The sequence below is a fragment of the Phyllobates terribilis genome, unplaced genomic scaffold (assembly GCF_046119375.1).
Source record: "Phyllobates terribilis strain yellow unplaced genomic scaffold, ASM4611937v1 Scaffold_1__5_contigs__length_1240528914, whole genome shotgun sequence".
Classification (NCBI taxonomy): domain Eukaryota; kingdom Metazoa; phylum Chordata; class Amphibia; order Anura; family Dendrobatidae; genus Phyllobates; species Phyllobates terribilis.
Genome location: NW_027362761.1, coordinates 308,941,076 through 308,968,457, shown reverse-complemented (window position 1 = coordinate 308,968,457; position 27,382 = coordinate 308,941,076). Strand labels below are relative to the sequence as shown.

The window sequence follows — 27,382 nt, the reverse complement described above, 5'->3', positions numbered from 1 at the left end:
ATTTCGCTAATAAACCTAATTTGCAACTGGGGTTGAATACATTTGCTTGCAACTTAAACTTGACAAATCACTGATAGTCGACTGTAGCATCTTTAAATCCTGTGGGTCAAAAATTCACTGAATACGGGAAAGGGATTAAATATCCTTAAAATTATCTTTTATTGCTATACTAATAATAGAAGCTGAAAAGAGACTACATATAATGCACTCACATGTATATCATATCAGTCTTACTAGGATAGTACTATCAACTGGTAATAAAATACCTAGAATCTCATAAAATCTCTTAGTCATCCCTTATCAATCTCAGGGAACTGATTAGTGTACAATATAAATGTGTACAATATATAGTTAAACCCAGTACTTATCTTTTGTTAATGACACCATTCACTCAATAGTTTACAACCTCCTGTTACAAACAGCACTGCTTCTGACACACATGCCTTGGATGTCACCATATAGGGGGACTCCATGTCCCACTCACTCATCCACTCACCTATCACAATAGGCCAGCAATGAGATAAGCACAACTCACAGACATTTCTCACATCAACACCACACTTTATGCTGGCACCACTCGCCTTTTTACAATAATTCACCGGTTCTGCTTCGTACTTTTTAGGAAAATAGACTTAAAGCATTACTTTTAATAATTACTTAATAAAATACAATACAAAAGACACATCACCCTGTTGAAAGACATATATAAAAAGGAACTAAATGTCCCTATAACTCACACTCAAACTCACCCCTACCTGACAGTGGAGGTTGGCACCCTTTTTCCTACGCCAGTGGCGCCCCCGCTCCTCGGCGGCTGTCCCTCCTTGCCCTGTGAGGGCCCTAATACTGGGAGAAACTAGGAAAAAGTACCAGTAGACAATGCTGCTGCCATATAACCCTATTTTTTATGTCTGGTTTCATGATATCACCAACATAGAAAAAAAGCGCTGGTGCTGTAGACCACAGAGACTTATTTAAAGTGCTGGTGCTTTAGGCATATATAGCAGTGTCTTTTAAGTTGACAACAAATGTATAGACACAGCTTATTGCACATTTATGCCTGTCATTTAGTAAATAAAGGATCAGCCAGCACAAAATGGTACCTATAGTACTTCTAGGTCAGTGGTGAATGAGTAGCAGACCAAATAACCACGTGTCACTTTATAGGCTCAGGACCATATTAACACATATCTATTGGTTTAAATCTTTGTAAGGATGAAAAAATACTCCATATAAAAGATGAATAGTGACAGGAAGGGGTAATGACCCTTATATGGCCCTAGACCTGCCCCTACCCAATAGTGGAGGTTGGCACCCTTTTATCCTGCGCAATGGCGCCCCCACTCCTCGACTGCTGTCTCTCCTAACCCTGTCTATCCCTTTTGGCAATAGGGGTGGGTCAAATTGAGGCAGGGCAAATTATGATATATTTAATAGATAGGAGCCCAAATGATCTGACATCATGGCTATATTCATACCAATAGAAAAAGTAGTTATAGATGAACACTTATACAAACAACCCAAAATTGGTAACAATTAATGCGTTTCTCCTCTCTATGATGTTCATCAGGAGTAAATAAAACAGGTAATGTTACAAAAAGACAAGGTTAGATAACTTAGCTAGTCAGAGGCCTCAGGATGTGGCAGTATGTGTAGCTCAGACCAAGTGCTCAGGAATGCTAAGCTAAGTTATCTAACCTTAGTTACTGGGCTGCGTTTTGCTGCTTCAATACAATCAGTGTTGTATCAGCAGGAAATTATCACTACAGGAAAAGTTGCCTTATGTCTGGTAGTCCAACCCCACTCTCAGCAGTGATTAGCAGCTCTCTGTCACTATACAATGTACACAGAAAGCTGTGGTGTGTGCGGGGTTAAACAAAGCTCAACAACTGAGCTCTGCTTGTTCTGCAGCAGAGAAAACTGTGATTCTATCACAACTGCTGCAACCAGTAAACTAAGTGATCATAGGCGTATTATAATGAGGGTAATCTGGGCTACCGCCCGGGGCACGAGGCTCCGGGGGGGGGGGTCCATGAATTTCCCCCATTATAATTCGCAATCCCAATGATTTTTTTTACCGACGCGGGCCTGCGGCTGCAGATGGCTTGAATGATGCTGAGCCCGCTCTGCCACATGACGTCAGGCAGAGCGGACCCAGCATACACAGCGCGGGCAGCCGGTCGCGTTTATTTAAAAGTAAGGTGGCCACTCACGCTGTGCAGCTGCTCCTAGCCGGCCGCCTCGGCAGCATGTTGTCATGATGATCGTGCACCGACGCTGGGCCCTCCCTGCCTCATGATGTCAGGCAGAGCAGGAATGGCCCGGCCTCCAGGATGTGTGAGCCGGGAGCAGGCAGTGTGCAGGTTGAGACCCGTCGGAGGCTGGCGCCGTACAGTGCCCTGAGAGGTAGGTGTGCATTGTATTGTCAGCATGCTGCGGCTTGTAGTGCGCTCTGTCTTACACCTTCACTTCTTGTTTTTCCTTTGGTGTCACGTGACCTGAGGTGTCCGGATCTCTGCTTGTGGAAAGGTAATGGAAGCAGTCATTAGTTGCACCTGAGCGCAGGTGGTGTCTATTCACTGATAGCAGCAGAGGTCTCACACAATGGACGTGGCTGACACTGACAGGGGTGTACTTTATTATCTCTGCTCAATAAGAGAAAGTGACATTTTTGCAAGAATCTCACAATCTGATTTTTTTTTCTTATTTTCGGTGCCGATTTCTTTGTCATTTGCAATGAAAATACAAAACTATTCCCACCAGTGTGCTGTGCCAGGAAGTGTTGTCATAGGGTCTGTGCAGTGTATTGTATGGCCCGTGTGTATATCTATCAGATCCGGCCTTCGCAGCCGCCGTGCACTGCCGGCGCCAGGAGATGGGAGAAACGATCAGGCATGCTGGCACGCTGTCCGAGCGATGGATGTGTGTGGTCACTAAGGCTGGAGCTACACAGGGATGTGTAAGGTGCAGGCGCGATCCCAATCTCTCGTATTGCACTATGAGCCCCCAGATCTGTCTCATGGTCACAATTTTATTTATTTTATTTGCATGTTTTTAAAACACAAACAAATTTCAAACAAACAATTGTTGTGCTACAGAATTAAAGGGATCCTGTCATCAGAGATAACACTATTAACCTGCATATATAACAGGTAATGTGCAGGTTAACAGCGTTATTATACTGCCCAGCAGCTGAATGCAGCGGGGAGAAAATTAACTTTATTCTTCTCGCCAGCATTCGGTTTCAGTCATGGGGGTGGGACGGCGCCAGTTCGGTCACCACTCTATGTATACAGAGCGTCCCCTATAACCGCGCCCCCAGCACTGACTGACACTGGCTCTACATTGAGGCCGGCTGTCAGTCAGGGCCGAGGTTACATCGGGTGCTCTGTATTCTCAAAGCAATGACTGAACCGGTGCCGGACCAGACCCCATGACTGAAACCGAATGCTCCCCCATCCCGGAGTATGCTCCCCCATCCTGGTATATGCTCCCCCATTCTGCCTGTTCTGCTGTTCTTCCGGTGAGGCTGGAGGAGTGTTGCGCCAGAGTTCGCGCCTGAGCATAGCGCGATCTCCAGGGCCATTTTGTTGACAAATTTGCACACAGTGTCTTCAACAAAATGGAGCCAGAGATCAAGGTATGTGTCCTAATGGCGCCAGAGATAGCGGTATGGGGTCAGCTCTTACTCATAATGCGTTCTTCAGCATCACAATCCTTTATCCTCGTCCTCCCTCTCACCTGTAACGGCTCCATGCGTTCTTCTGTCTCTGGCCAGACTGCGCAGGCGCATTGCGTGCAGTCCGTGCACAGTCTATAAAGGCTTCAGACAGAGACACTCATCTCCCGTTATATTATAGATACCAGTCATGTATTCTCATATAGACTGTACAGGGCCGTACCTAGAGGAATCAGGGGGGCATGTGACCTGGGCACAGCCGTCAGGGGGTGTCTTCGGACCACCTCATGCGGTGGTCAGAGGTGTCGCTCAGGCAGCTGCATTTTGCCGCCACCAGAGAGGGATTCGACCATTCTCTGAGTTGGCTGTGGAACTGAGAGTCGATCAGAGAAGGGAGCTATGTACGGGCTCATACTGTATATAGGGAGCTATGTACGGGCTCATATTGTATATAGGGAGCTATGCTGGGGCTCATATTGTATATAGGGAGCTATGCTGGGGCTCATATTGTATATAGGGAGCTATGCAGGGGCTCATATTTTATATAGGGGGCTATGTACGGGCTCATATTGTATATAGGGAGCTATGCAGGGGCTCATACTGTATCTAGGAGGCTATGTACAGGCTCATACTGTATATAGGGAGCTATGTAAGGGCTCATATTGTATATAGGGGCTATGTACGGGCTCATATTGTATTTAGGGAGCTATGCAGGTGCTCATTCTCTATCTAGGAGGCTATGCAGGGGCTCATACTGTATATAGGGAGCTATGTACGGGCTCATATTGTATATAGGGAGCTATGTACGGGCTCATACTGTATATAGGGAGCTATGTACGGGCTCATATTGTATATAGGGAGCTATGCGGGGCTCATTCTGTATCTAGGAGGCTATGTACGGGCTCATACTGTATATAGGGAGCTATGTACGGGCTCATACTGTATATAGGGAGCTATGTACGGGCTCATATTGTATATAGGGAGCTATGTACGGGCTCATACTGTATATAGGGAGCTATGTATGGGCTCATATTGTATATAGGGAGCTATGCGGGGCTCATTCTGTATCTAGGAGGCTATGTACGGGCTCATACTGTATATAGGGAGCTATGTACGGGCTCATACTGTATATAGGGAGCTATGTACGGGCTCATATTGTATATAGGGAGCTATGCAGGGGCTCATTCTGTATCTAGGAGGCTATGCAGGGGCTCATACTGTATCTAGGAGGCTATGCAGGGGCTCATTCTGCATCTAGGAAGCTATGTGGGGCTCATTCTGTATCTAGGAGGCTATGCAGGGGCTCATTCTGTATCTAGGAAGCTATGCAGGGGCTCATTCTGTATCTAGGAAGCTATGTGGGGCTCATACTGTATATAGGAGGCTATGCAGGGGCTTACTCTGTATCTAGGAGGCTATGCAGGGGCTCATACTGTATCTAGGAGGCTATGCAGGGGCTCATACTGTATCTAGGAGGGTATGCAGGGGCTCATACTGTATCTAGGAGGCTATGTACGGGTTCATACTGTATATAGGGAGCTATGTGGGGCTCCTACTGTATATAGGAGGCTATTTGGGGGCTCTTACTGTATATAGGAGGCTATGTAGGGCTCATACTGTATATAGGGAGCTATGTGGGGGCTCACACTATATATAGGGAGCTATGTGGGGACTCATACTGTATATAGGGGATGTCAGCATACTTAATTCTGCTCAATGCAGGGGCTCATTCTGTATCTAGGAGGCTATGCAGGGGCTCATACTGTATATAGGGAGCTATGTACGGGCTCATACTGTATATAGGGGGCTATGTAGAGGCTCATATTGTATATAGGGAGCTATGTACGGGCTCATACTGTATATAGGGAGCTATGTATGGGCTCATATTGTATATAGGGAACTATGCGGGGCTCATTCTGTATCTAGGAGGCTATGTACGGGCTCATACTGTATGTAGGGAGCTATGTACGGGCTCATACTGTATATAGGGAGCTATGTACGGGCTCATATTGTATATAGGGAGCTATGCAGGGGCTCATTATGTATCTAGGAGGCTATGCAGGGGCTCATACTGTATCTAGGAGTCTATGCGGGGGCTCATTCTGCATCTAGGAAGCTATGTGGGGCTCATTCTGTATCTAGGAAGCTATGCAGAGGCTCATTCTGTATCTAGGAAGCTGTGCAGGGGCTCATTCTGTATCTAGGAAGCTATGTGGGGCTCATACTGTATATAGAAGGCTATGCAGGGGCTAATTCTGTATCTAGGAGGCTATGCAGAGGCCCAATCTGTATCTAGCAAGCTATGCAGGGGCTCATTCTGTATCTAGGAGGCTATGCAGGGGCTCATACTGTATCTAGGAGGCTATGCAGGGGCTCATACTGTATCTAGGAGGCTATGCAGGGGCTCATACTGTATCTAGGAGGCTATGCAGGGGCTCATACTGTATCTAGGAGGCTATGTACGGGTTCATACTGTATATAGGGAGCTATGTGGGGCTCCTACTGTATATAGGAGGCAATTTGAGGGCTCTTACTGTATATAGGAGGCTATGTAGGGCTCATACTGTATATAGGGAGCTATGTGTGAGCTCATACTATATATAGGGAGCTACTGTATATAGGGGATGTCAGCATACTTAATTCTGCTCAATGCAGGGGCTCATTCTGTATCTAGGAGGCTATGCAGGGGCTTATTCTGTATCTAGGAAGCTATGCGGGGCTCATACTGTATATAGGAGGCTATGCAGGGGCTCATACTCTACCTAGGAGGCTATGCGGGGCTCATACTGTATATAGGAGGCTATGCAGGGGCTCATACTGTATCTCGGAGGCTATGTATCTAGGAGGCTATGCAGGAGGCTATTCTGCTCAATATTAAGTCATACAGTTAATATAATTTTTTTTATTATTTTGTTAATATTATTATTGAGCAGAATTAATTTCAGCCTATTGGTTCGGCCTCCACAACAGTCACGGTCTCTCATGTGGCCCCTCGGGAATATTAATCTCCCCCCTGCTCTGCTTTATACAGAGCTATGTTGTGTATAGGACTGTACATAATGGAAAAAAAATCCGTCATTTTCAGTCTATAGATGTAACCAGAGCATCTGTGTTTTACTCACATCTATCAAAGAGGATCATGTGACATGTCATGTGATACATCGGGTACCTGGGAAGGGGGCGCTCACGGCTTCTAAACTGCCCGGGGCCCTGGCTACTCTTAATCCACCCCTGTAAGTGATACATCGCTGGAATTAGGGTCTGCGCCCCGACATCATACTGCTGACAGGTTCCCTTTAAATGCATCCCACATAATATTTCCTGATGCGATCTTCCCCCCTCCATGTACCTGGGCCTTTCTCATATATCTAGCTGTTATTGTGCCTTTTGCTGCAAGACTGTCTCATATATTTTCTTCCTTCCTCCCATTCTCCTCTTGAAATTTCATCCAGGGATATTATAAATTACGCTTTTTCCTGTTGCGGCTTCCTTTTCACTTGCTCTTCCTCTTTTTCAAGCTGTTTCCAGACATACACTATATCTGACTGCAAAATCCCTCTATTAAATGCCTTAAATGCATCCCACACAATATTTCTTGATGCGGCCTTCCCCCTCCATCGGGGGCGGATTAAGAGTAGCCAGGGCCCCGGGCAATTTATAAGGTGTGGGCATTCCCGACAAGGAAAGTGGTACACGTAGCACACCATGTAAATTCTTCCCTTATGTACAGCACTATACATAACATAGCACTATACATTATAGAGCAGGGGTGGGAAAATTATTTTCCTAAGGGGCAACATGAAAGACTGTGACTGTTGTGGCTGAAATTAACTCTGGTCAATATTAACATATTAATTATAATTATTTTTTTATATTAATTATATGACTTACTATTGAGCAGAATTAAGTATGCTGACATCCCCTACATAGCCCCCTACATATAATATGAGCCCCCACATAGCCTCCTATATAAGTATGAGCCCCCACATAGCCCTCTACATACAATATGAACCCCCACATGGCCTCTTATATACAGTATGACCCCCATACATAGCCCCCTACATACAATAGGAGCCCCCACATAGCTCCCTCAATCAACAACCAAAGCGATCAACTTATGGGGCCCTTAAACATGTAAACCATAACAAAAAAAAACTAAAAAATTCTCTCTTTATTTACTTAGTTTAAAACTCAATACATAAAGACATAAATGCACACACATTTGCACAGAAAAACAATGATTTAAAAAAAAGAGCAGAAATGAGGAGAGACAGGGACTAGTTTCTCCCTTCATAATTCCCTTCCTGACAGCAGAGTTTGGTGACGCGCCCCCAGGGCAATGGGGTACTCGGCAGCCGGGCCTATGGATGCTGGTGGGGGATAGGTCACAGTGGCTGGCCCGGTCCGTGGCCCAGGGCGGTCAACCCAAAAGGGGGATTGGAACTTGGATAGAGATAAAAATAAAATAAGTAGTTTGTGACGTCACCTGTGGTACCTGGTAAGGATCACCAGCGCTGCTGCAGACCTCCGGGGGGGTGATGGGATGGCAGCTGGGATGTTTCTGCTCCCCACAGGTGGAGCGGACCCCCGGGGCAGTGTGGAGTTTGATGGTGGTGATGCTGGGGCTTGTAGTGCAGGAGGATGGCGCAGCAGGAGTAACTGACAGAGACAGGGGATTCGCTTCAATACCTTTACTGGTGCGGATGTCAGGTACGGTCCAGGGTACTCAGTAGGATGGGTGCACTTCAGGACTTCTCCCCAGTGAGCGGGTATAAGCCCTCCTGGTCCGTGTCTGCCTCCCTGTATGCTCCTGGCCAGCCTGCAACTGGGCCTAGCTTATGTGTCGTGCTGTTCCTTCACCTGTCGCTCGGTAGTAGGACCTTCTGCTGGTAACCACTATCCCTGGTAACGCTGGGGCCTTCGTGGTTCCTGGTCCTGTGTGGGTCTAGCTTCAGGTCTGCCAGGGACTTGTAGTTCTCCTGTGATGCTGGTTATCCTTACTGGGTATAAAGGGACCCTGTAGGCGCGGACCCGGTGTCCGGTTTGTATATCGCGGTGAGCCTATGATGCTCCTCTGCCCCCTCAACTCCTCTCTCCTCTCCTCCTCGCCGTCGGCCACACTCGGGGCCCTCAGAACTCAGCAGCAGACGCGCTGCATCTTCGCTGCTCTCAGCGTCAGTACGCTCTCCGACTAAACACTGCACTGCCTGGCTCCACCCTCCATATACATATCCCTAACGGGCTCCCTCTGGTGGTATGAGGTGGAAGGGTGGAGGTGTTTGTATGTAATGAGAGCCTCTTGTGGAGAAGTCCGTCCATGCACCCTTTAGGGTCCTGTGGTACCTGTTGTAGCAGGGTGCCACATTCCCCCCTAGTACAATTCAGTACTCCTGGACTGAAGCATTTTGTAACAGCTTACAACAATAACAATAATTATAATAACAATAATAAAGTTACAGTAAGTCCCGTAACCAGGTGTCCATTTCACAGATGAAAGTGTAACATGAGGGACCATCCTGAAAACCCTTAACGTAGGTGACTCGCCCCCTGGGCCGTGGGGCACTCGGATCCGGGCAGTCTGGGAATGATGGGAGTAGTAGTGGCAACCCGGTTCCGTGGCTCAGGGTGGTCAGGCCAGTGGTAGTCCGTTATGTGCTGATGTTTATATCCGACTACGCCACCCGTGGATTGCGGTTATTAGGAACCGCCGCTGCATGCAGACCGCTGGGGCTGATGAGGTGTGCAGCTAGGGTAGTGTGACTCCCCACGGGAAGAGTGCGGCCCCAGGGCAGCATAATGGATGGTGGGAGTGATGGTAGTGAGAGTCCCAGTGCTGATAGTGCTGGAGGGGCAAGGAGCACACACACAACAGGTTGCAGTCCAGGGTCTTTACTAGAACAGGTAAACTGACCCACAAACAGTCCCGGCTAGGAGGGGACCTGGATGTCTGAGAGCAACGGGGAAATTGGCCCTGGTCAGGGTGAGGGTGTAGGCCTACCGTGCTTTCTGCGCTCCTTCTGGCTATCTCCTCGTTATAGGGTAACAGCCCACGTTTCCGAGCTGTCCGTGTATTCTCGCCTGTATGGCCTGCGACGTGGGTTCCTTTCTGCTCCCAGCCTTGTACGGCTTTGCTGGTCCCTTCGGTTGTGGCAGGGCCTCCAGGCTTCTTAGGCCAAGGAATATACAGTCCCCTGCGAACTGGTTATCTGCTGGAAGATGTAGAATCCTCCCAGCCTCAGACACCAAAGTCTGGTAAAGTTTAGTCCGTTATCTGCCAAGACAGGCTCTCTTCGCCTCTTGTCTCTGGCTTGTGGCTCTCCTCCTGCCACACTTCCTCTTAGGTGCAGTGCAACTGTCTGTCCCTGCTCTGCTCTGGGACAAGTCTCAGTGCTGAGACAGGCCATCAAGTTCTCTCTAACCCTGCTCTCAGTACCAGCTTTTATAGGGGCAGCCAGCTCCCCCTACTGGCCTGAGACAGGAGGCATTGCATGCTAATGTTCCCCTGACTAGAGAACCTCCCCCTTGCTCTCAGACACAGCTTTAATTACACTTGTGGCATCCAGGCCAGGGTGACACATAGGCGCTGGGCGTGGCTACAGGGCATAGGTGATCCAGGTGCTGGACCACGTCTTCGGCCACGCCAAACAGGTTTTTGTTCAGTGGTCAAATAAGGGGCACTTTGATAAGTGCAAACTATATACATGGACAGTTTTTGGCTGCTCACAGTCCTCAGCCTACAAGTCTTTGTACCCTGACGGGTAACTAAATGCACACATATTATTGACAGTTTATACAATAAATAATAGGCAATACCTAACTGGGTAACTATTTACAATTTAGGCACTTCATGCTTATTCCCTAAACCGGGCAGGGATTTGTCCTTGTGTGCTGCGTGTGAACCTTCGTAGCAGTGGGGTGTCACTAGTGTCTGTGCGTACCCTTTCTGTTAATCTAGCAGGTGTACGTGCTGGTAGATTATAGAACTGCCTTAATCTCTCTATGGGACTGGCAAGTACACTGTCCACTGGGCCTTCAGGCTCTGTTTCAACGGGTGATCCTCCTCTTACTGGGGACTCTTCCTCTTCCTGAGCAGGTTCTTCCAGGATGCTTACAGGTTCTTCTAGTTGTTGATAGAAGTGTATCACCGGTATTATAACTGCTCCATCAAGTTGAGGCCAGTCCGCAGGGAAATCTCCTAGAACTGTGTGAAGCACGTCGTCTTTGGGTTCTTCCGGTGCTATAGGAGGCACTTCTTCCGTTGTCTTCAGTAGACTTGGGCACACTTTCAGGTGGTCTCTTGAGACTGTTGCAGTTGTTTTCCCTCCATCTTTGCTAATCAGGCAGGTTTTACTGTTATCAAACTTGGAGTTCAACACTGTGTAGGGCTCTCTTTCCCCTGGTCATCGAGCTTGTGACTTCTCTTCCGCTTTAGCACTATCTCTCCAGGTGCCAAGGGTTCTGCTGGTGCATGTTTATTGTACTGTTCTTCCTGTCTCTCCCTTAATCTGTTCAGACTGTCTTCGACACAGGCCTGTACTCTCCTGTACTGCTCTTGCCGATTTGTATCCCAGTCTTCAGTGGACATATCTGCTTCCGGTTCTACCACTCTGAGTTCCAGGTCCATAGGCAACTTTCCGGGTCTTGCTCTCATGAGGTACGCTGGGGTACAATTAGTAGAACTCACAGGTATGTGATTGTACAGATCTACCAGGTCAGGTAGTTTGTCTGGCCACTGGTTTCTTTCTTCCAAGGGTAAGGATTTCAGCAGGTCTATGACGATGTTGTTCATTTTCTCACACAAACTATTGGTCTGAGGGTGGTATGGCGTAGTCCGGATCTTCTTGCATCCGTACAGGTGGCAGAATTCTTTAAACAGCTCGACTTCAAAGGCAGGGCCTTGATCCGTCAGCACTTTGTCCGGGTATCCATGGGGCCTGCAGAAGTATGCTTGGAACGTTCTTGCTGCAGTCTCCGCTGTCAGGTCCTTGACAGGGGCTACCACCAGGAACCGGGAATAATGATCCACCATGGTCAGTGCATAGGAATAGCCTGACCTGCTGGTTGACAGCTTGACGTGATCCAGAGCGACGATCTCCAGGGGCTGGGTCGTCTTGATGGACTGCAAGGGTGCTTTCTGGCTGCCGTAGTCTTTTCTTCTGTGGCTACAGGGCCCACAATTCCGGCACCACCTCTCTATGGAGCTCCACATTCCAACCCAATAGAACCGGTCCTTCAGCAGGGTTTCCAGCTTCTTCCAGCCAAAGTGACCTGCTTGATCGTGGTAGGCCTCCAACACCATCTGGATATCCTTTCTGGGTACAACAATCTGCCACACCATTTCATGGGTCTTGGGGTTGACATATCTTCTGCACAGCTTCTATCTATAGATGAACAGCGGGCTTCTCTCATTCTACAGTTGCTTGGCTTGTGGAGGAGCATCCTTCTCCAGGTGAGAACCTTCCTGGGTGATCAGTCTTTTGATGAGGCTAACAACTGGGTCACTGTCCTGGGTCTCCTTCCAACTGTGATGGGGTAGAGGATTCAGCGTCCTTCCCTGATGTCTTCTGGTGACGTGTTGCTCATGGACCACTCTGCTTTGGTGGAAAGCAGGTAGTTCAACTTCCTCTAAATCATCCACTTCATCCTCGGTGTCTGACTGGTGAGGCATCCTTGACAGGGCATCAGCATTGGTGTTCCTGTGACCTGCCCGGTACTTGATGGTGAACTGATAATTTGACAGTCTGGCCACCCAACGCTGTTCCATGGCTCCCAACCTGGCTGTTTCCAGGTGTGTCAAGGGATTGTTGTCAGTAAAAGCTGTAAACTTAGTTGAGGCTAGGTAATGCTTGAATCGCTCAGTGATAGCCCAGACCAAGGCCAGGAACTCCAGTTTGAAGGAACTGTAATTCTCCGGGTTCCTCTCAGTAGGGCGAAGCTTCCTGTTAGAACCTTGCTCTTAGGTTTTTTTTCCTTTGCTGGTCACATGACCTTGTTGGCCTATTTAATCCTGCTCCGCCCTTCTGGCTTTGCTGGACTTATTGTTTAACTACTTTCTAGCTAGCCTGTGCTCTGTATCTAACTCTGTTAGTTTGCTTGGTCTACGGACCTCTTTGTTCTATATATTTTGTTTGTTCGTCTGTCTGCTACTATTTCTGTTAGGAGGTGTCCCATTTTCCTCCCAGTCCTTAATACTTGTAGGGATTCCTTCCCCACCTCTATAGGTCTCCGTACAGACTAGCTTAGGACTTTAGCAGGTCTGATCGCAGGATCAGGTCCCCTGTTACATCGTAGGGATTAAGCTGAGTTCTATCGTAGGGACAGATCTCCTCTCTTTCCTTAGCTCGGGTAGCAGAACATAACAGTAAGTCCAGCCCAGCAAATGCTCTAAGGAAAGATTTTTTCTGTTCCATCATGGTGTCGGTTCTGGATTTGGCTAAACACCTGCAGGGACTCTCTTTGGAGGTGACTGAGCTCCGTCAACACGTGAGTAACTGTCCTGGAGCACATTTCTTGGAGCCTAAGGTACGTTTGCCGGATTTATTTTTTGGTGAACACCGAGAATTTTTTTCATTTAAAAATGCTTGCTTATTGTATTTTCGTCTGAGACCCAAGTCCTCTGGGGATGATTCCCAGCGCATAGGGTTTATAATGTCACTTTTGCGGAAAGAGCCTCAGGAGTGGGCCTTTTCTTTGCAACCTAGTGATACATGCTTCAGTTCAGTGGATAGTTTTTTTTCTGCTTTGGGACTATTATATGATGATCCTGATCGTGTCTCATCAGCTGAGACTGAGTTAAGACGTTTGAGACAGGGATCAGGTAATGTGGAAAAATATTGTACTCATTTCCGTCGATGGTCTACTCAAACAGGGTGGAACGATTCTGCTCTGAAAAGTCTATTTCTTGCTGGGCTCAGTGAAAGGGTTAAAGACCTGCTAATTGCTTATCCTACACCTGAAGATTTGCAACAGGCTATGCAATTAGCTATACGGGTGGATAGGAGACTGCGTGCAAGGGTTAATGAGAGCAAATCCTCTGCTATGTCAGTTTCTGGTTATGAGAATGTGTGTACTAACAGTGGTGAACCGATGGAGATTGGAGCGATGGCACCTCGCTCTCAAGAAAAAGATCGCAGATTTTCTGAAGGCTTGTGTTTCTATTGCGGAAAATCTGGACATTTAATTAAAGACTGTGAGCTTCGTATCAAGAAAGAAAAAAAAATGGTCAGTCATGCCCGTATTGCCTGTTTAAATTCCAAGGGTGTATTTTTAGCTGCTTCCACGATTGCTCAGGAAAAATTAATGGAATTTCGGGTGTTTGTTGATTGTGGGTCTACTCTGAATGTTATTGATGGGGGATTCTTGGAAAGACTCAATTTAAAACCCGAACCTTTATCATCCCCCATTGCTGTGGTTTCGGTGGATGGTTCCCCTCTGAAGAATATTACTCTCAAGGTCTGTGAATTTCCTCTCACTATTAATGGTGTTCACCACGAGAAATTGGATTTGGTAGTTTTGAATAACTTGCCTTCTCCAGTAATATTGGGATTGCCCTGGTTAAAATTTCACAATCCTGTACTGGATTGGTCTACCAGTGAAATTAAATCCTGGAGCCATAAATGTTATGACAAGTGTTGTAACGGGCGTATTGCAGCTTTGGATAGGGGAAAATTGCCTGTTCCTATTCAGGATTTTTGGAGAGTTTTTTTCTGAGAAGGAATCGCAGGTTTTGCCTCCCCATAGAGACTATGATTGTTCTATTGAATTTGTCCCTGGAGCGACTCTTCCTAAAAGTCGTTTATTTAACCTTACTATTCCTGAGAGGAAGGCTTTGGAGGAATACATACAGACAAGTTTGGCCGCCGGTCACATTAGGCCCTCTAAGTCTCCTGTGGCGGTTGGATTTTTTTTTGTAAAAAAAAAGGACGGCGGTTTACGTCCTTGTCTGGATTTTCGTAAGATTAACAAAATTACTGTACGCAATCCTTACCCACTGCCATTGATTCCTGATCTGTTTAACCAGTTAATGGGGGCCAAGTGGTTCTCTAAAATTGACCTTAAGGGGGCATACAATCTGTTGCGCATGAAGGAGGGTGACGAATGGAAGACTGCTTTTAACACTCCTGTGGGTCATTTTGAGAATCTGGTTATGCCTTTTGGTCTTACTAATGCTCCTGCATTTTTTCAGAATCTTATTAATGACATCCTTAGACCTTTGATCGGCAAAAATGTGGTTGTGTATTTGGATGACATTTTGATTTATTCGCCGGATCTGGAGTCTCATTGGCGGAGCGTACGTGAGGTATTACAGTTATTAATGGACAATTCGCTTTTTGCTAAGCTGGAGAAATGTGAGTTCGCTGTACAGAGAATTAGTTTTTTGGGTTACATTATCTCCAGCGAAGGTTTTGAGATGGACCCGGTTAAAGTTCAAGCTGTACAGGAATGGCCTAGGCCTATTGGTTTGAAATCGATACAGAGGTTTTTAGGTTTCGCCAATTATTACAGAAAATTCATAAAAATTTTTTCTAGTATTGTCAAACCTCTGACCGATCTCACCAGGAAAGGTGCTGATGCGGTTCAGTGGTCTTCTGAGGCCATTGAAGCTTTTGTGTATCTCAAGGAGAGGTTCACCTCTGCTCCCATCCTTATGCAGCCTGATGTGACTAAGCCGTTTTTGGTTGAGGTTGATGCTTCCTCTGTGGGGGTTGGCGCAGTATTGTCTCAGGATAACGGGGATGGATTACATCCCTGTGCCTTTTTTTCAAAAAATTTTTCGGAGACTGAACTGAATTACGATATTGGTAATCGGGAATTATTGGCTATTAAACTCGCATTTGAACACTGGCGCCACTTCTTGGAAGGTGCGGAATTTCCCGTTCAGGTTCTTACGGATCATAAAAATCTGATATATCTTGATGCTGCCAAGCGCCTGAATGCCCGTCAGGCTAGGTGGGCACTGTTTTTCTCGCGGTTTAATTTCTCCGTTACTTACATCCCTGGTACTAAGAATGTTAAGGCGGATGCCTTGTCTCGCAGTTTTTCTCCCATAGTCGGTGCTGAGAAAGAGGAGAACATTTTACAAGAAGGTGTTGTGATAGCTGCTTTGGACTCCGTTTTGGAAGATGAGATTCTTAAAGCACAGGAGAATGCCCCATCTAACACTCCTCATGGGAGGTTGTTTGTGCCTGGGACCTTTAGGAGAGATTTGTTTGTTGAGTGTCACGAATCTCGGTTGGCAGGTCATCCCGGAATCTCTGAGACCAAGAGACTGGTGGGTCGCAGTTTTTGGTGGCCTGGATGGCAGAAGGAAGTCATTAAGTGGGTGCGTCAATGTACTATATGTGCTAGATCTAAGTCCTCACATACTCCTGCTGCGGGGTTGCTTTGTCCTTTGGAGGTTCCCAGTGCTCCTTGGACACATTTGGCTATGGACTTTATAACTGACCTTCCCCCCTCTGAGGGTTTTACTGTCATCTGGGTGGTCGTGGACCGTTTTAGCAAGATGTGTCACTTGGTTCCCTTCGTCAAACTGCCCTGCGCTAAAACTCTCGCTAAGGCCTTTGTCAAGGAAATTGTCAGACTTCATGGCGTTCCTACTGACATTGTTTCTGATAGGGGTCCTCAGTTCGTGGCTCGTTTTTGGCGTGCCTTTTGTGACAGGTTGGGAGTTCATTTATCGTTCTCGTCCGGATATCATCCTGAATCTAATGGCCAGACAGAAAGGAAAAACCAGGATGTTGAGCAGTTCTTGCGTTGTTTTGTGGCAGACAATCAAGAGGGGTGGTCTGAGTTTCTGCCACTTGCTGAATTTGCTCTGAACAATCATACATCTTCTTCTGCTGGTTGTTCGCCTTTTTTTTGTTGTTCTGGGAGACATCCGTCGTTTGGGTCGTTCTCCAAGTTGGGATCTGCCGTGCCTGAGGAGGAGAATTTTTCCGGTGATTTGGAGAGAGTTTGGACGGATGTGCGTGGTAATCTTCAGGAGGCCAACAGAAAATCTAAGGACTACTTTGATAGGAAACGACAGGAGGTTTTGTTCGCTGTTGGTGACATGGTTTGGTTGTGCTCTAGGAATCTGCGGTTGAGGATTCCTTCTAAGAAATTGGGTCCCAAGTTTGTAGGGCCCTTTAAGGTGCTTCAGGTTGTCAACCAATCTGCTGTTAGGTTGGAGGTTCCTACCTCCTGGAGAATTAATCCGGTATTTCATGTCTCTCTGTTGAAAAAAGCTGTTGTATCGGATTGTGACGCCTCTGCCTCTGTTCCTCCGGTGGTGGAGGACGGGGAATATGAAATTTCTCGCATCCTTAACTCTAGACTGTATAGAGGTAGTTTGCAGTATCTTGTGGCCTGGAAAGGTTTCGGACCCGAGGATAAATCTTGGGTGAGGTCGGTTGATGTTTCCGTGTCCAGACTTATCAGAGCGTTTCACAGGAGATTTCCTGATAAGCCTGGTCCTAGGGGATCCGGAGGATCCTCTTAGAAGGGGGGGTACTGTTAGCTGTAAGCCATAATTATCAACATTAACAGAAATAAACACTTGAAATTGATCACTCTGTTTGTAATGACTCTATAAAATATATGAGTTTCACTTTTTGTATTGAAGAACAGAAATAAATTAACTTTTTGATGATATTCTAATTTAGTGAGATGCACCTGTATATGATGTCCTTGTCAAACAAAGAATAACCCTTCAGATCATAAATGGCCAGTCAAGTGGCAGTGCAATTAAAAATCACAAAACATCCATACACCTCATAGTCACGTTTCTATGGACATGGACTATCCTATATATAGCATAGTCTGAACAGTTGTGTACTTAACTTAATGGCATCTTCTTCTGACGCGTCTTTTGGTCATTCAGGGGTTCATCAGGGATTTCCATCAATCAGGACAAGAAAAGGAGACCATAAGCCACACATACTACAATGAGGACAACAGCTCACAGGCCCAGAAAATATGCCCCCATGTAGTCCTCTACATACAATATGAGCCCCTACACATCCCCCTATACATAGTAAGAGCCCCCCACATAGCTCCATATGACGCGCCCCTGGGCCTACTTGGTGTAGCGTTGCGCACGCGGGGACTACCCGGAGCCGGGTCTGTTGGGGGTAGTAGTCTCGTGGCGGTGACCCGGTCCGTGCCCAGGGAGTCAAACTGTGTGGCTGAGTGTTAGCAGTAGATGTTGGACGACTACGCCACCCGTTGAATGCAGCTGCCGCTGCAGGGCAGACCGCTGAGGCCGGTGGAAGGGTTGTGCAGCGTGGATGGGATAACCCCCAACGGGAGGGGTATGGCCTCAGGGCAGCCGACGTGGATGATGGGGGTAGCAGGAACCACTCAGAGACGATGCGGTGTAGTTCAGGGTCTTTACTGGTGATAAAGATAGACCCTCCCGGAGTACTGGCTAGCGATTGGGGCCTGGTCAGTCCTTGAGCAGATGGGATCTCCCCTGGCCAGGCGGAGTTGTAGGCCTCCCCAACTAATTGTACTCTTCTGGCTACCTTGCTAGAGGCGGGTAAAAGTAGCCCACGTCCCTGAGTGTACCGTGTGGTGCTCACCCGTATGGCCGGTGACTCGGGGCCTTCTAGTGGCTTCCGCTCCACGACGGCGGTGCTGGTCCCACGCGTGTGACCGTGCCTTCGGGTTTCTTGGCCAGAGGACCTGAAATCCCCTGCCGGTTGGTTTCTGCTGCTGGGTAAGGATTAGTCCCCACAGCCTCGGACCCCGGGTCCGGTGGTAACTCTTCAATCAAGGCGAGCTCTTCAGCTGCCAGCCCCTGATTCCTTGTAGCACTGCTCCCACTGAGCTCCTGATCTCTCTTTCCTATAGCTGCTCCTCTTCTTAACTCCCCAACCCTGCCTCAGCCCCAGTTTTATATAGGGGAAGTTCTTCCCCTCCCAGGACTGGGCAGGAGGTGTGGCATGCACAGGATTCCTGACCAAGAGACCTCCCACCTGCTCTCAGACGTAATATCTCTATCACTGTGGCAACCAGACCCCTGGGGTGTCACATTCCCCCCTAGTGAAATTTAGTACTCCGGGACTAAACATACTTTTGTAAAACATAACAAGTAAAACAGAAACAGTACAATAAAGAAAAACACATTAGGATGGTCACGACATGTTCGCAACCGGGTGCAGTCTTTCAAGAAAACAAGGGTGTCCATTTCACCAAAAACAGGGAGACGTAACCAGGTAGGGGTCTGTCCTGCCCCGAGTCCTTATCAGTCTTTTAGTCCATCCTGGGTTACGCTCCAACTATATGCAAAAAGGATTCCCGGTAAATCCACCAAAGACTCCTATGAAATAACACCGGAGAGTTCCACCTGTTGCCGTCGCATCAGTACCCGGATCTCTTTCTGGAGCACTCACTGCTGGCCGGAGCTGGCGTTCTTGGCAACCTGCTGTAAAATGAAAATCACCTCTTGCCATATGTCCGGGTTGATTGCAGCGGCGGCAGATGGGTTGTCCGTCCTCGTTGTATCGGTCGCTGGGTCTTCCTCTGGCCGGTGGGGTCCTCCTTGGTCGACGCCACGGGATGTCCTCCGGTCCGGATGCCAGCTGGATCTTCCCTGGAGTGGAAACCTGTAAAGACTGCACAGTTCGGGTTAGCGCAGCAACGCTTTTAGCTAGCTCTTGGACCTGATGGTGCAGGTCCGGAGCCGGGTCATTGTTCAAAGCCTGCGCATCAGCCCCCACAGGCCCTGCCGACAAGGGCGCCGCCTCCTGGTGGTAAGTGATAGCTGGGCGCCTGTGGGTCACAACGCCACCCGGTGCCGGTTCTCGGAGCACCCGGATGGCTCTGTCCTTGAACTGTGCAAAGTCCAGATAAGGATCCTGTAAGGCCATTGCCCGCAACTGGGTTCGGTGGGCATTGCAATATAGTCCCTCTATAAATTGTTCAGTCAACAGCCTGTCCTCGTTTCCCACGCCGTCAGGGTCGGTCTGCTTAATGGCTCTCAGGGCCTCTTGTAGGTTTAGTGCATAGTCCCTTATACTCTCATGTGCTCGCTGCTTGCACCCATAGAATCTAAGCTTAATCTCGGCTGAGGTGCGGGTATCAAAGGTGTCCCTCAGCCGGGTTAGTATCCCTGCGACAGTCCTCCTCCCAGGTGGCCAGGACTTTACCTCCCTTTGGGCTGCCCCGGTTAGTTGGGCCACCAGGATGCTCACTTTTTGCTCTTCTGTGAGGGGGTACACCTGGAAGAGGCTATCCAGCTTTTCTTTAAAGTCATTCAGGGTATGTGACTCCCCCGAGTACTGGGGTAGCCAGGCTGCTCCCGGGATATAGGGCATGGTGAAAGGCATGACTGCAGCAGCGGTGGCGCTGGCGGGGATTGAGGCAGTGAAGCTCTCCTCCGTATCCGACATCTTTCCCCCCCCCTAGTGGACCGTGGCCTACCTTGCGATGATCCTCTTCCGTAGGCCGCGGCTCCGCAGTGGATCGTCAGGGTTGAGGACCTTCCGTCGCGCTCCTGTGACGTCGGCGTCTGCTGGGCTCCTTCCAGGACCTTACGCAACGTCCGGACGTGAGGCGGGGCTTCAGTTCTCGCGCGCTTTCGGAGTCCACGCCCCTCTTCTTCCCGTGCGGCGTCCTCAAGATGGCGTCCAACGGCGGGAAAACTCCACGGATGGCGGGAAGAAGGCAGAAGATGGCGCCGGATGGCGGGAAAACTTCGCGGATGGCGGGAATCTTCACCACTGGTAAGTTTGAACAGTCTTTTTCAGGCACGCAGTACCCGGTGGTTGCGGGCACGAAATCCTGCCGACTACGCCAAAAGTTGACGCGCCCCTGGGCCTACTTGGTGTAGCGTTGCGCACGCGGGGACTACCCGGAGCCGGGTCTGTTGGGGGTAGTAGTCTCGTGGCGGTGACCCGGTCCGTGCCCAGGGAGTCAAACTGTGTGGCTGAGTGTTAGCAGTAGATGTTGGACGACTACGCCACCCGTTGAATGCAGCTATGGAGCTGCCGCTGCAGGGCAGACCGCTGAGGCCGGTGGAAGGGTTGTGCAGCGTGGATGGGATAACCCCCAACGGGAGGGGTATGGCCTCAGGGCAGCCGACGTGGATGATGGGGGTAGCAGGAACCACTCAGAGACGATGCGGTGTAGTTCAGGGTCTTTACTGGTGATAAAGATAGACCCTCCCGGAGTACTGGCTAGCGATTGGGGCCTGATCAGTCCTTGAGCAGATGGGATCTCCCCTGGCCAGGCGGAGTTGTAGGCCTCCCCAACTAATTGTACTCTTCTGGCTACCTTGCTAGAGGCGGGTAAAAGTAGCCCACGTCCCTGAGTGTACCGTGTGGTGCTCACCCGTATGGCCGGTGACTCGGGGCCTTCTAGTGGCTTCCGCTCCACGACGGCGGTGCTGGTCCCACGCGTGTGACCGTGCCTTCGGGTTTCTTGGCCAGAGGACCTGAAATCCCCTGCCGGTCGGTTTCTGCTGCTGGGTAAGGATTAGTCCCCACAGCCTCGGACCCCGGGTCCGGTGGTAACTCTTCAATCAGGGCGAGCTCTTCAGCTGCCAGCCCCTGATTCCTTGTAGCACTGCTCCCACTGAGCTCCTGATCTCTCTTTCCTATAGCTGCTCCTCTTCTTAACTCCCCAACCCTGCCTCAGCCCCAGTTTTATATAGGGGAAGTTCTTCCCCTCCCAGGACTGGGCAGGAGGTGTGGCATGCACAGGATTCCTGACCAAGAGACCTCCCACCTGCTCTCAGACGTAATATCTCTATCACTGTGGCAACCAGACCCCTGGGGTGTCACACATACATACAGTATGAGCCCACACACAGCCCCCTACATACAGTATGTGTCCACACACAGCCCCCTACATACAGTATGAGCTCCCACATAGCCTCTTATATGCAGTATGTGCCTGCACATAGCCTTCTATATACAGTATGAGCCCCCATATAGCCTCCTACATACAGTATAAGCCCACACATAGCTCCCTATATAAAGTATGAGCCTGAACATGGCTCCCTATATAAAGTATGAGCCCCCATATAGCCTCCTACATACAGTATGAGCCCGCACATAGCTTTCTATATAAAGTATGAGCTCCATATAGCCTTCTATATACAGTATGAGTCCGCACATAGCTCCCTATATAAAGTATGAGCCCCCACATAGCCTCCTATATAAAGTATGAGCCCACACATAGCTCCCTATATAAAATGAGCCCCCATATAGCTTCCTATATACAGTATGAGCATTAACATAGCCTCCTATATACAGTATGAGCCCCACATAGCCTCATATATACAGTATGAGCCCACACATAGCTCCCTATATAAAATATGAGCCCCACATAGCCTCCTACATAAAGTATGAACCCACACATAGCTCCCTATATTAAATATTAGCCCCCATATAGCTTCCTATATACAGTATGAACCCCCACATAGCCTCATATTTATGGTATGAGCCACCACATAGCCTCCTATATACAGTATGAGCCCCCACATAGACTCCTATATACAGTATGAGCCACCACAGCCTCCTATATACAGTATGAGTCCCACATAGCTTCCTATGTAAAGTATGAGCCCGCACACAACTCCCTATATAATGTATGAGCCCGCATATAGCTTCCTATATTCAGTATGGATATGGTATATTATGTGCACAGATATATAACGCACTGTACTTATCACACCTGGACCAACCTACAGTACTCCACATATTACATATGGATCCATATAGTATAATCTAGGATGTCCTGTAGGTCAAAGTTGATCAGTCAGTGCAGTATCCTGTATGCTGATGTCTGCCATTGCTCTGCTGGGGCACAGTGTGATTTATTGCAGGACTCAGAATTTTCCTGCAGATCGGGTGACTCTGGAGCCAATGGTCTGGAAGTGACAGCACGACCTGATCTGCAGCAAAGGTCAGACTCCTGCAATAAGTCACACAGAGCCTCAGCAGAGCGGCCGCTGATCTAACAGTATGGAATCTTATGTAGAATTATCAGTTGAGCAGAGTCCTACCCCCCTCACTCTAGACATCCCACCACCACACTATGATACATGACCTCATATTTACTGCCATCTACTGAGGTCTGATCCACGAGCTCCTTTCCGGCAGGATTAAGCAGCTGCAGGCGCGCTATGTGACGTCCCTTCTGCAGATGCAGTTCACAGCGTGCATAGCAGTGGGCGTGTCTGCCTCACTGTGGCCAGGCCGGCATCTAACCACGTTCAAAAGTTACAATGAGGTCCCCCGGCGGCCCTGAACAGCTGCTTGGGAACCGGTCTGGGTGGCATTTTAATGAGGACAATCTAGCCTCAGGCCCTGGGCGGTAGCCCAGATTGCTCTCATTATAATCCACCTATTCTCTCCATATACCTGTGCCTATCCCGTATATCTGCCTGTTAGTGTGCCTTTAGCAGCTGGACTGACTCATATTCTTTCTTCCATTCCTCACATTCTCCTAGTTTCTTCTATGAAAGTTCAACCCTGGGTATTATAAACTGTGCTAGTGCCTGTTATGATTTCCTGTTCATTTGCTCTTCCTCTTTTTCAAGCTGTTTCCAGACATACACTATATCTGACTGCAAAATACTGCTAGAATATGCCTTAAATGAGCACCACATAATATTTCCTAATGCAGTGGCTCTATTAATCTCAAATAACTCTTTAAACTGATTATCTGTTCTTTACTTGGGAGCACCATTTACCAATATAGATTAATCGATACATTCCCTCTTGGAACACATTTCTTATCTGTCTTTAGGATAACCAAAATTAGTGAGTGACCTGAGTTGGATCTTGGTTCATACGCTTTAATTTCTACTAAAGGAATTATGCTAGCAGTGTCCAGGACCATGTCTATTCTTGAAAGTGTTTGTTTTATTATAACAACAGTAAATCTTTAATTTTGGATTATGATATCTCCATGGGTCCACCTACCTCACCTCTACAACAAATGTTTTTAGGGTGGTTTGAGCCTCTTTGCATGAGCTGCTGCCCAATGTCAATCGATAAATCACCTCATTCATCACGCTGTTAAAATCTCCCATTAAGAGGAATGGAGTATTACTTACATCTTTCATAATCATACATAAGTCAAGTAGGATTTAATAACAGAATAGTAGCGAGCCATACTAGAAGGCCAGAACCAACCTCTCTTCCTGAATGCTAAAATATAAAAAATATATCTGATATTTTTGTCTCTACTTTTTGAGAGTATATGATTCTGCATATATTTAAGAATCACAACACTTACTCCCTTTGAAAATAACCAAAATATAGAATGGAATTCACTACCATTCCAAATTCTCTTTAGATATTCCACTTATCCTTGTTCAGATGGGTCTCTTGAAAGCATAAAAAGCCCAGCAAGTGTTATCTTATTGCATGAAAAATTGCAAATCTTTTTGTCTTATCTCCTAGGCCCCTAGTGTTCCCAGTCAATATTGTTGTCATTGTTTACAGCCCAAAAAGAAAAATGGGGAAAAAAACCCCTGCTCCCTCATCTATGCTTTTCCTTTCCTCAACATCCCCTCTTCCTCCTCCCATCTTGTGGTTCACCCCGCACTTCATAATGGAGGAAACCCATTCACCTATGCCATTCTAACCTTCACCCCCCCCCCATTCCATACCCACTCCTCCTTTTCCTTGACACAATTATAGCTTCCTAAAGACCTCTTGTTTCCATCCATTTAGAGGCTTCCTTATTGTTCATAAAAAAGTGGAACTTATCCTCATTTATAATCCTGATTTTGCTGTAAACAAAAAGTCAGTGTTTACCGGTACTTGGCTTCATTAAATGACATTCTTGCTCTCTGAATCACTTTCGAATACGAATATGGAAGGGCAGAATAGGAAATGCCTTACTGACTGTGAGGTGTGTTGGTATGTAAAAGGTTAATGGAGATTTTGTCTGCAGAGCTTCAGTGATTGGCTGTTCGGGTGATGTAATAGGGGAGGTTCCCCTTTATAAACCCCTTTCCTTGGTGGGTTCGCCCTCTTTTCTCCCTGCGTGCAGTGGAACAAGGAGACCCACCCTCCCGCCTTGGGTTTTTGTATTCCACTGTTTTATATATTTATATTTTTAAAAAAAAAAATTATATTGTTTCCATGAAAGTCATTAAGTACCAGGATGGTTTAAAACTTATGGAGTTCCACGCCACCGGTATCCTGGCTGAGGACGTTCTACCCCTGGTACCAAAGATGTGTGTTTCATAAGGTTATGATGTTTGAATAAAAGCTGTGGCCAAACCCCACCCATCAAAGGTTGAAGTTGTGTCATTTCTGATGGGAACTCCGGTTGTTATGGATCTATTTAAGTTCTTTACATCAGCACAGTCTTGCTCTCTGAGTCACTTTTGAATAGTCTGGAAAAATCATTATCATATTTTAGAGGTTGGATGTTTCAGTCCTTCCTTAGTATCCCATCTTTATCTCTTGAGCTAAACACTGTTATCAATATGTTTGGTGGATTACATTCCTGACAGGATATGGTTACTGGGTGTTCTGCCTGCTGTCTCCACTAAAAATGATTATCTGTGGTTTTCGGTAATCCTGCTGAATAATAAGTGCCTCACAGTCATCCCCCTCCACCTTCTCCAGAAAACCAACTATTCTAACGTTAGCCCTACTGGATTTGTCTTCTAGATCTATTATTTTCGCCTGTAGCCAGTCATTTTCTTTTGTAATTTCCATAAACTTCAAGCTGTTTTTTTAAGAACTCTCCTCCAACTCCCTCACTCTCAGCATAGCCTCTTTTATTGTTTTTCCATCATCTCATTCCTGATATCTTTAATGATCAGGATGACTGCTCTCATCCTGCTCAACTCCATGTTTAATTTTCTTCGTTCCTCTTATTGGAGTGTGATACTGTCAAAATTTGTTGTAGAACTGGTGTATGGGTGACCTATAACATAGTTATTCCCTCCAAGACATGCTTCCAGGTGTTCTTCATATTGGCCTTCTTCTGCTTTAGACTTTGTAATGCATGTAGGTGTCTTACCTAACCCTGAAGATAACTACTTCTTATTTTATTAACAACAGATGTCTTCTCTTTCCCACTTTTTGAGGCGTCTCTTGGAAACATTGCACTTCCTGAATACCGTTGTTTGGGGACAATTACTTCCTCCTTTGTTGATTGATTTTTGCGCAGCATTCTGGAAAGTTAACAGACTAGGGCATCAATGAGAAAAGGTTCATTTACACTGAAAGCGTATTTCACGATAGTCCTCCAGTGGAAACAGGCTGCCAATCACCTGATAAACGAGCAAAACACTCGTTTGTCGGGTGAAATGATCTTTTGAGCTGCACAAAAGTTCCTCACTCTAGGCAGCGCATCGACCTGTATAAATAGAACTTACTGCTGAGAACTATGGCAGCCTGAACTGAATGATCTATTGCAGATTTTTCAGTGTGCATCTCTTTCCTGTGTAAACAGGCTATTAAATGACCACCACTCAGTAAACGGACCTTAAAGGTCTGTCACCATTTTTGAGCTATGTAATCTATTAATATGGACATACAGGTTATAGACTGCTAAAAGGCCTACCTGTATGCCTCAGATCAGATGCCTTGTTGTTGAGAAATCCGCTTTAATCACTTTATGTAAATAAGCTCTTCCAGGCTATGGGTAGGCTACTGCCTGGAAGATAACACTGCCTCCATACTTTAATATCCTTTTGCGATTAATCTTGCTTTAAATCTGTGAACCTTGCCTTCAGAGTCATACTTGGTCTTAAAAACCCATCTACATTTGATTGCTTTTTTGCCTTGTGGTAGTTTGGCGAGTTTCCAAGTTTCAAGTTGATGAAGGGACTTCATTTCCTCATTAGCAGCATTAGCACTAGCAGCTCGTATACTCTTGTTTGATCTTGACTATCTCCTGACTTCAGTTTCACCTGTTTTTCCTGTTGCTTCTTCAGTGGTTGAAGAACCTAACCAAACTTCTACATCTGTTTTCTTGTTATTTTGAAATTGTGACTGTTGTTGCTTCAGCTGGACTACTGGTATGATGTTATGAAATTTTAGCAACACGAAGTTCTTATCAAATCATTACATCTCTGCTTATTGTGACCTTGTTAATTTCTGGGTGCAGGATTTTATAGCTTTTCTGGGTTTCACTGCAGCCCACCAGGATATCCTCTTTTGCATGAGATTCCCACTTGGTACGTTTTTCTTTGGGAATATAAACAAATACTTTACTACCAAATATTCTTATGTGTTGTAGTTCAGGCTTCTTGCTGTTCCATTGCTCAAATGGAGCTTTCTCAGTAGCTTTACCTGCTAGTCTGTTTTTAAGATAGCAAGCTGTCATGATTGCTACGCCCCAATATGTTGTTGGCAAATCTGTGTCAAATAGCATACTTCTTCCACTTTCATAAAATGTCCAGTTTCTTCTTTCCGTCACACCGTTTTGTTCAGGGTCTTATGGGGTTGTGGTTTAAAACACTATTCCATTTGTCCTTAAAACGCTTTGCACAGAATTTTTGTCAGTCTTCCAAATTTGTTATATACTTCAGCAAGATATATTTCAAGTTTCTCTGGAACTTCATCTTTGCTGTGAAGCAGACAGACAACTGTATATCTTCTTGAATAATCATTGATAAATGTGAGAAAATATCTCTTCTTTCTAGAAGTTTGAATACTCATTGGACCACAAACATCTGGGTGCATTAAGTCCAGAAGCTGTTTTGATTTTGTAGTACTATTCTTAGCAAAGGATTTTCTTGAC

The 27,382-nt window shown here is 46.9% G+C and overlaps 1 protein-coding gene across 3 annotated transcripts in view; it reads left to right on the top strand.

The window, feature by feature from the left end:
• The window catches only part of GGT5 (gamma-glutamyltransferase 5), a 340,283-nt gene that overhangs the window by 116,127 nt on the left and 196,774 nt on the right, over nucleotides 1-27,382 (top strand). Inside the window, exon 1 of one of the 3 annotated variants that reach the window (XM_073674251.1) lies at nucleotides 2,284-2,406. The exons of the other annotated variants lie outside the window; for them this stretch is intronic. The gene's annotated coding sequence lies outside the window, so the exon portion shown is untranslated. Of the gene's footprint in view, nucleotides 1-2,283; nucleotides 2,407-27,382 lie in introns of those variants that run through there. 3 annotated transcript variants of the gene reach the window in all.